Source organism: Sturnira hondurensis, unplaced genomic scaffold, assembly GCF_014824575.4.
Source record: "Sturnira hondurensis isolate 20B ecotype Veracruz unplaced genomic scaffold, ASM1482457v3 Scaffold0014854, whole genome shotgun sequence".
Lineage (NCBI taxonomy): Eukaryota > Metazoa > Chordata > Mammalia > Chiroptera > Phyllostomidae > Sturnira > Sturnira hondurensis.
This window is the reverse complement of record NW_028087485.1, coordinates 3,551,698-3,560,613: the sequence shown is the minus strand read 5'-3', so window position 1 is coordinate 3,560,613 and position 8,916 is coordinate 3,551,698.

The window sequence follows — 8,916 nt, the reverse complement described above, 5'->3', positions numbered from 1 at the left end:
CCATTTTAATGATGATGTGTCTTGAAGTGGGCCTCTTTGGGTTCCTCTTGAATGGGACTCTCTGTGATTCCTGGATTCGTGTAACTTTTTCTCTCATCAAATTAGGAAAATTTTCCATCATTACTCTTTCAAATAGGTTTTCTATCCCTTGTTCTTCTTCTTCTCCTTCTGGTATTCCTATTATTCGGATATTATTACGTTTCATATTATCTTGCATTTCTCTTAGTCCATCTTCATTCTTTTTGAGCCTCTTTTCCCTTTCTTGTTCTTTCTGGGAGATTCTTTCTACTGTGTCCTCCAACTCACTGATCCGATCTTCTGCCTCATCGATCCTGCTTTTCATTCCTTCTACTGTGTTCTTCAGTTCTGATATTGTATTCTTCATTTCCTCTTGTCCTTTGGTGATAGTTTCTATTTCCTTTTTCATGTTGATATAGTTTGCGGAGAGCTCATTGTAGCTCCCCTCTAGTTTCTCATACCTCCCCTCTAGTTTCTGGTAGCTCATTGTGAGCTCTTTGAATTTCCTGATAACTAGTGCTTTGAATTCAATATCTGATAGCTGACTTTCCTCTCTTTCATCTGACATTATTTCTGAGACTTCCACCTTTTCTTTCATTTGGGCATTGTTTCTTTGTCTTCCCATTGCTTATGAGACTCTCCTTATTAGCTTCAGCTTCTTAGATTGATCTGTTCTGACTCCCTAGGTTTATGGTGTGAACTTCTGTGGTAGAATTCCTGTGAAATTCAGTGGTGCAGTCTCCTACAGGTATCTTGATGTTCTCTGCTTCCACCTACTCCTTTCTTTGTGTGTGTGTGATCAGCTGGAGGGGGAGGCAAAATGGTTTATGACAGCAGGAGAGTACTTTATGATATTTACAGTCATAGCTGGTAGAGAAGAGATAGAAGATCTTTAGGCTTTATATAGTGTTAACTGTAATCTTCAACCCAATTTGCCACCTCTAGGAAAGGATAGACCAAAGATAAGTCTCTTGTTGGGGAGGGAAGGTTTGTGAGTTGTATCTAGAAAGCAGTGAAGTTGCGGGTGGTCAGATTTTGAGGTAAAGAATAGTAAATAGATGTAGCGTGTGAGCAAGTAGAGTTAATCACTACAGTAATAGAATTCAGGAACCTGTAAAGTGGGCTAAGACCCGAGAGATGTGTTGTGAAGTATTTACAGTGGTATAGAAAGAAAGAAACAAACAAACAAACACACACACAAAAAAAGGGCAAGAGAAGTGAGGAAAAAGCAATAAGTTTGGGGTGAAATGAAGAAGGACTAAAACAGGAAAAAAGAAAGGAGAGGAGCAGAGTACTGAAAGATACAGCAACAATAAAATTAAAAACTATATGATTACTGAAAAAAGTTTAAAAATAAAAGTAAAAAAAAACAAACAAAGAAACAAAAACAAAACAACAAAAAACTCCTTCCTTGTTGGTTTCAAACTGTCCAACCCGTTTTTTCTGGTTTCGGCGGGACCCCTCTGTGGGCTGGGTTGTAGGCCCAGGTGCACACCCACCCATCAGCCAGGCTACCAGACTGGGGTGCGGGCGCCCGCCCACCTGACAGGCTGCCTTGGTCCCACGGGATCTGGTACTGGTCCTTCCCAGTCCTGTGGCTGGGTGAGAAGCAAGTCAAGCTGCCTTCACAGGAGAACACCTCAGTCCACTTTCCAGTAAAAACTTCTCCAGAAAGCATGCCTCTCAGCCCAGCCCAATCCCCAACCTGACTGGTTAGAACAATGCTCCTCTCTTATTTCCTGGGCTGGCAGGCTGGTGGACTGGCGACCACAGAGATCGCAACTGAACACGGCCCCCTGTCCTTGCCACCCTCCCTGCACACCTAGGCAGACAGATCTCTGCCACCCAGCCCCGCCTAGATGGTGAGGGAGGGAGCCAGCTCTTCCAGGGACCCCGCAGCCAGCCCAATGCTCCACTGGGTGCTGGGCTCCCTATGAATCCTCCGTGGCACTGGCCACAGACGGAAGCCTCTACACCCCTAACACAGCAGCAGCAGCGGCTCCGAAGCATTTTGGGCTGGCCGAGGGCAGCCGGTCCTGCCAATGCCACTTTTGTCTTTACTCACAGTTGCTGGGCTCCTGCTGAGTCCTCTGTGGCAGACGCCCCGACGCTGGCCGTAGACAGAAGCCTCTGGGCCCTGGAAGCTGCAGCAGCAGCAGCTCTGAGGTCTTTATGCGCCGGCCAATGGCTGCTGGTCCCGCCGCTGCTGCTTTTGACTTTACTCTGGGGAGCCTGGCTCCTGAGGGCTGCCGGCCCTGCCGCTGCCGCTTTTGTCTTTACTCTCAGGTGCCGGGGTCCCAATGAGTCCTCTGTGTCAGATGTCCCTGTTGCTGGGCGCAGGCGGAAGCCTCTGGGCCCCGACCGCTAAGGCAGCCAAGGCTCCAAGGTCTTTATGCGCTGGCCAATGGCTGCTGTCCCGCCGCTGCCGCCACCGCTGCGGCTGCCCTTGACTTTTCTCACGGTTGCCGGGCTCCCGATGAGTTCTCCGTGTCAGACGCCCCTGTCACTGGGCACAGACGGAAGGAAGCCTCTGGGCTCCAACTGCTTTGGCAGCCGCGGCTCTGAGGGTCTTTACGCTCTGGCTAATGGCTGCCGCTGGTCTGGCCACCTCCGTCCTTACTCGCGTCCCTGAGACCCCAACAACCTCTAGCTGTCTGGTTCGTCACTATCTCTGGTCTCTTATTTTCATAAATGCTGGGGAATTGTTGGTTGGGGAACTGATTGCGCTGTTCTTCTGTAAATCTGCCAGGACTTTCTCCCAGGCGTAGGAGAACTGGAGTCACTCCGTCCTGCTCCACCGCCATTTTCCTCTCTCCTCTCACCTACTTTAAAAGATAGCAACCAGAGAGTGGGTTAAGATGGCGACAGAGTAGCACGGAAGGAACCCAGCTCCCATGCATCTGGTGGAAAATCCGGGTGGATCTACCAAAGAACAGCATAATTAACCAACAGTTCCCCGACATTTATGAAAATAGGAGACCACAGAGTGTGACAGAGGAACCAGACATCTGCGGGTCGGCGAGGACTCCAGAAGGTGAGTGAGGACAAAAGCGGCTGCGCGCCAACAGCCTCCTAGGCTGCAGGCTGCACCTGGGCGCGCCCAAGGCGGGCGACCTCCCACGGAGCGTGAGCACAGTCCAGAAGCGGTGGCCAATCTGGGCACCATCAGTGGGAAACAGAGGCCCCGTCTGAATTCAGGGCCGGGGTGCCTGTGGCGGAGAGAACTCCAGAGGCCCAGCACCCGGTGGGCGGGCAACAGACTCTGTGGGAGAGAACTGACTCACCCCCTCCCCGTCTAGGCAGGCAGGTTAATACCGGGCAGAGACCTGTGGGCTTAAGTTAACATGAAGGGTGGCAACTGCGGACTCGGTGGTCACCAGCCCACCAACCCACCAGCCCCGGGAGGATTTAAGAAGGACACTGTCATTGCTGGTCTTTTGGGATTGGGCTGGGTGGAGAGGCAGGCTTTGTGGAGAAGTCTCTATTGGAAAGTGAACTAAGGGGCTCTAAGACCACAGCTTGCCTCACGGCCGAACCACCCAGCAGCCATCCAGGGGAGGAGTGGGAACACCTGGGTCCCGCCACAGGACTGTGGAGGACAGTGCCGGATACCGTGGGACACAGGCAGCCTCCCGGGGGTGTGCGCAACCACAGCCCAATTGCCTGCATACCTGCCCTCACAGTCTCCGCAACCAGAAAAACCGGTTTGGACAGTTTGAAACCAACAAAGGAAGGGTGCTTCTTTTTTTTTTCTTCTCTAGTGTGTGTGTGTGTGTGTATGTTTCCCTTCCCCCTTTTTATTCTCTCTCAACTTCTTTTGTAATTAATCTTATATCTTGTAAACTGTATTGTTGCTCTATCTTTCAATACTCTGTCCTTCATTTCTTTTTCTTTTTGTCTGGTTTTAGTCCTTCTGTTCTTCCCAAATTTTCCACTTATTCCCCTTTTCTCCTGACTTTTGTGTGCGTGTGTGTGTGTTGGATTGTTTGTTTGTGTGTTGCTTAGTTTTCTTTTAGGTGTATTATTATTTTTTGCATTATTCTTACTCCTTTTTTTATTTTAAGAATATCTTTGTATCCCTCCTCTTTCTGTACAGGTTTCTTAGTCCTTGCTGGGTATATTGTACTACCTGACAGGTTCCCACTGCTCTTTCCTCCACAGTGTATTGCTAATTTTCTATACTTCACTTGCTTTCCTTTGGCATACTACCCAAGCTCTATAACCCCCATTTAGACAGATCACATAGAATCTATCACGTGAGTGTCGCTCTAATATTATTGTAAATAAGAGCTATTCTATACAACAGTAGTACTTCATAACACATCTCTCAGACCTTAGACCACCTTACAGGTGCCTGAATTCTATTACTTTATTTACTCACATGCTACACCCAGTTACTAACCTGTATTGTCACCTTACCTCAAATCTGACCACCTGCAACCACACTGCTTTCTAGATACAACTCACAAGCCCCCCTTCTCAACAAGGCACTTAACTTATACCCACCCTTTCCTAAAAGTGGCAAGCTGGGTCGAAGAGCGTGGTTAACTCTATACATAGCCTAAAGATTGTCTATTTCTTCTCTGCCGACTGTGTCTGTAAATAACATAAAATAATCTTCTGCTATCATAAACCATTTTGCCTCCCCCTCCAACTGATCACACATGCACAATAAAGAAAGGAGTAGGTGGAAGCGGAGAACACCAAGATATCTGCAGGAGACTGCACCACTGAATTTCACAGGTATCCTACCACAGAAGTTCACACCATAAACCCAGGGAACCAGAACAGATCAATTTAAGAAGCAGAGGACAACAAGAAGAGTATCACAAACAATAGGAAGACAAAGAAACAATCCCCAAATGAAAGAAAAGGAGGAAGCCTCAGAAAGAATGTTAGATGAAATAGAGGCAAGTCAACTATCAGATGTGGAATTCAAAGCACTGGTAATCAGGAAATTCAAAGAGCTTACAATGAGCTACCAGAAAATACAAGGGAGCTACAATGAACTCTCCGCAAACTATGCCAGCATGAAAAAGGAAATAGAAACCATCAGTAAAGGCCAAGAGGAAATGAAGAATACAATTTCTGAACTGAAGAACACAGTAGAAGGTATGAAGAATAGAATCGATATGGCAGAAGATCACATAAGTGAGATTGAAGACAGGATAGAAAGAACCTCCCAGACGGACCAAGTAAGGGAAAAGAGAATCAGAAAAAATGAGGAGAATTTAAGAGAAATGCAAGACAACATGAAACGTAATAACATCCGAATAATAGGAATACCAGAAGGAGAGGAAGAGGAACAAGGGATAGAAAACCTACTTGAAAGACTAATAACGGAAAATTTTCCTAAGTTGAGGAGAGATAAAGTCATATGGATCCAGGAATTGCAGAGAGTCCCAAGCAGGTGGAACCCAAAGAGGCCTACTGCAAGACACATCATTAAACTGGCAAACCTCCATGACAAAGAGAAAATCCTAAAGGCAGCAAGGGAGAAAAAGGAAGTAACATACAAGGGGGTCCAAATAAGTCTGACTACTGACGTCTCAATGAAAACATTCCAAGCAAGAAGAGAATGGCAAGAAATATTCCAAGTAATGAGAACCAGAGACCTACAACCAAGGCTACTGTACCCAGCAAGGCTCTCAAATCAAGATACAAGGCCAAATAAAGAGCTTCCAAGACAAAAGAAGTCTAAAAGAATATGCCTCCACCAAACCAGCTCTACAAGAAATACTAAAAGGGCTGCTTTAAGGAAAGGAAGGAAAAGAGAGAGACGGAGAGGAACACAGGTTCACAAATGGCAATGAATAAGTACCTTTCAATAATAACCTTAAACATAAATGGATTAAATGCACCAATTAAAAGATATAGAATAGCTGAATGGATAAGAAAGCATGACCCACACATATGCTGCCTACAGGAGACCCACCTCAGGACAAAAGACCATCACAGACTAAAAGTGAAAGGATGGAAACAAATTTTCCAAGCAAATGGACAAGAAAAAAAAGCCGGGGTAGCAATTCTAATATCAGACAAAATAGACTTCAAAAAAAGGGCCATAAAGAGAGACCCAGAAGGTCACTTCATATTGCTCAAGGGAAGAATCCAGCACGAAGACATTAACATCATAAATATATATGCACCCAACATAGGAGCACCCAAATATATAAGAAAAATCCTAGAAGACTTCAAGAAAGATATTGACAGCAACACAATTATAGTAGGGGATTTTAACACCCCACTGTCAAAAATGGACAGATCTTCCAAACAAAATATCAACAAAGATATAGCAGCATTAAACGACACTCTAGAAGAAATGGACCTAATTGATATATATAGAGCCATCCATCCCAAAGAAACTAAATACACTTTCTTTTCAAACGCACATGGAACATTTTCAAAGATAGATCACATGATAGGACACAAAACCAGTCTCAACAACTTCAGGAAAATAGAAATCATACCAAGCATCTTCTCTGATCACAAGGGACTGAAATTGGAAACCAACCCCACAGGAAAAAACCCAAAACACCCAAAATCATGGAGACTGAATGGTAGGCTATTGAACAATGAATGGGTCAAGATTGAAATTAGGGAGGAAATCAAAAAACTCCTTGAAACAAATGAAAATGAACTCACCACAACCCAAAATTTATGGGACACAGTGAAGGCAGTCCTGAGAGGGAAGTTCATAGCGATACAGGCTCACCTAAAGAGGATAGAAACATTTCAAACAAACAACCTAACCCAACGCCTGCAAGAACTCGAGGAACAACAACAAAGACAGCCCAGAGCAAGTAGAAGGAAGGAAATAACCAAGATCAAAGCAGAATTAAATGACATAGAGACTAAAAGCACAATTCTAAAGATCAATGAATCCAGGAGTTGGTTTTTTGAAAAGATAAACAAAATAGACAAACCTTTAAGTAGGCTCATTAAGAAAAGAAGAGAGAGGACACAAATAAACACAATCAGAAATGAAAGAGGAGAGATTACAACTGATACCACAGAAATAGAAAGGATTGTAAGAAATTACTATGCGGAACTGTATGCCAAGAAATTTGAAAACCTGGGTGAAATGGACAAATTTCTAGAAAAATATAATCTTCCAAAACTCAATGAAAAAGAAGCAGAAAACCTGAACAGGCCAATAACAGCAAATGAAATTGAAGAAGTAATCAAAAAACTCCCATCACACAAAAGCCCTGGGCCAGATGGTTTCACAGGAGAATTCTACAAAGCTTTTAAGGAAGAGCTAACCCCTATTCTTCACAGACTATTCCAAAAAATCCAAAAGGAGGGAAAACTCCCCAACTCTTTCTATGAAGCCAGCATCACCCTAATCCCAAAGCCAGATAGAGACACAACAAAGAAAGAAAATTACAGACCAATATCACTGATGAACATAGATGCTAAAATCCTCAACAAAATATTGGCAAATCGCATCCAACAATATATCAAAAAGATCATACACCACGACCAAGTGGGATTCATCCCGGGGATGCAAGGATGGTTCAATATACGCAAATCAATAAATGTAATACACCAAATAAACAAAAGCAAAGACAAAAACCACATGGTCATATCAATAGATGCGGAAAAAGCTTTTGATAAGGTACAACACCCATTTATGATAAAGGTACTCAGCAAGGTGGGAATAGAGGGAACATTCCTCAATATAATAAAGGCCATATATGAAAGACCTACAGCCAACATCATACTCAATGGGCAAAAACTAAAAGCTTTTCCACTAAGATCAGGTACAAGACAAGGTTGCCCACTTTCACCACTTCTATTCAATATAGTATTAGAAGTTCTAGCTGCAGCGATCAGACAAGAAAAGGAAATAAAAGGCATCCAAATCGGAAAGGAGGAAACAAAACTGGCATTGTTTGCAGATGACATGATAGTGTACATGGAAAACCCTATAGCCTCTACCAAAAAACTGCTGGAACTAATAAATGAATTTGGCATAACAGCGGGATACAAAGTTAATATCCAGAAATCAAAGGCATTTTTGTATACCAACAATGAAGCAGCAGAAGCAGAAATCAGGAAAAAAATCCCATTCGATATAGCAAAAAGAAAAATAAAATATCTGGGAATAAACCTAACCAAGGAGGTAAAAGACCTGTATGCAGAAAACTACACAACACTGAAGAAAGAAATCAAGGAAGACACAAATAAATGGAAACATATACCGTGTTCATGGATTGGAAGAATTAACATCATCAAAATGTCCATACTACCCAAAGCAATTTACAGATTCAATGCAATACCTATTAAAGTACCAATGGCGTATTTCACAGACATAGAACAAACACTTCAAAAATTTATATGGAACCAGAAAAGACCCCGAATAGCTGCTGCAATTTTGAGAAAGAAGAACAAAGTAGGAGGGATCACAATACCTGATATCAAACTGTATTACAAGGCCACTGTAATCAAAACAGCCTGGTACTGGCACAAAAACAGGCACATAGACCAATGGAATAGAACAGAGAGCCCAGAAATAAACCCAACTCTCTACAGTCAATTAATATTCGACAAAGGGGGCAATAACATAAAATGGAGTAAAGACAGCCTTTTCAACAAATGGTGTTGGGAGAACTGGACAGCTACATGCAAAAAAATGAAACTTGAGCACCAACTTACACCATACACCAAAATAAATTCAAGGTGGATAAAAGACTTAAATATAAGCCGTGAAACCATTAAAGCCCTAGAGGAGAGCATTGGCAAGAAAATCTCAGATATTCCACGCAGCAATATTTTTACTGATACGTCCCCTAGAGCAAGGGATATAAAGGAAAGAATAAACAAATGGGATCTCATCAAAATTAAAAGCTTCTGCATGGCTAAGGAAAACAGTATCAAGATAAAAAGAGAAGC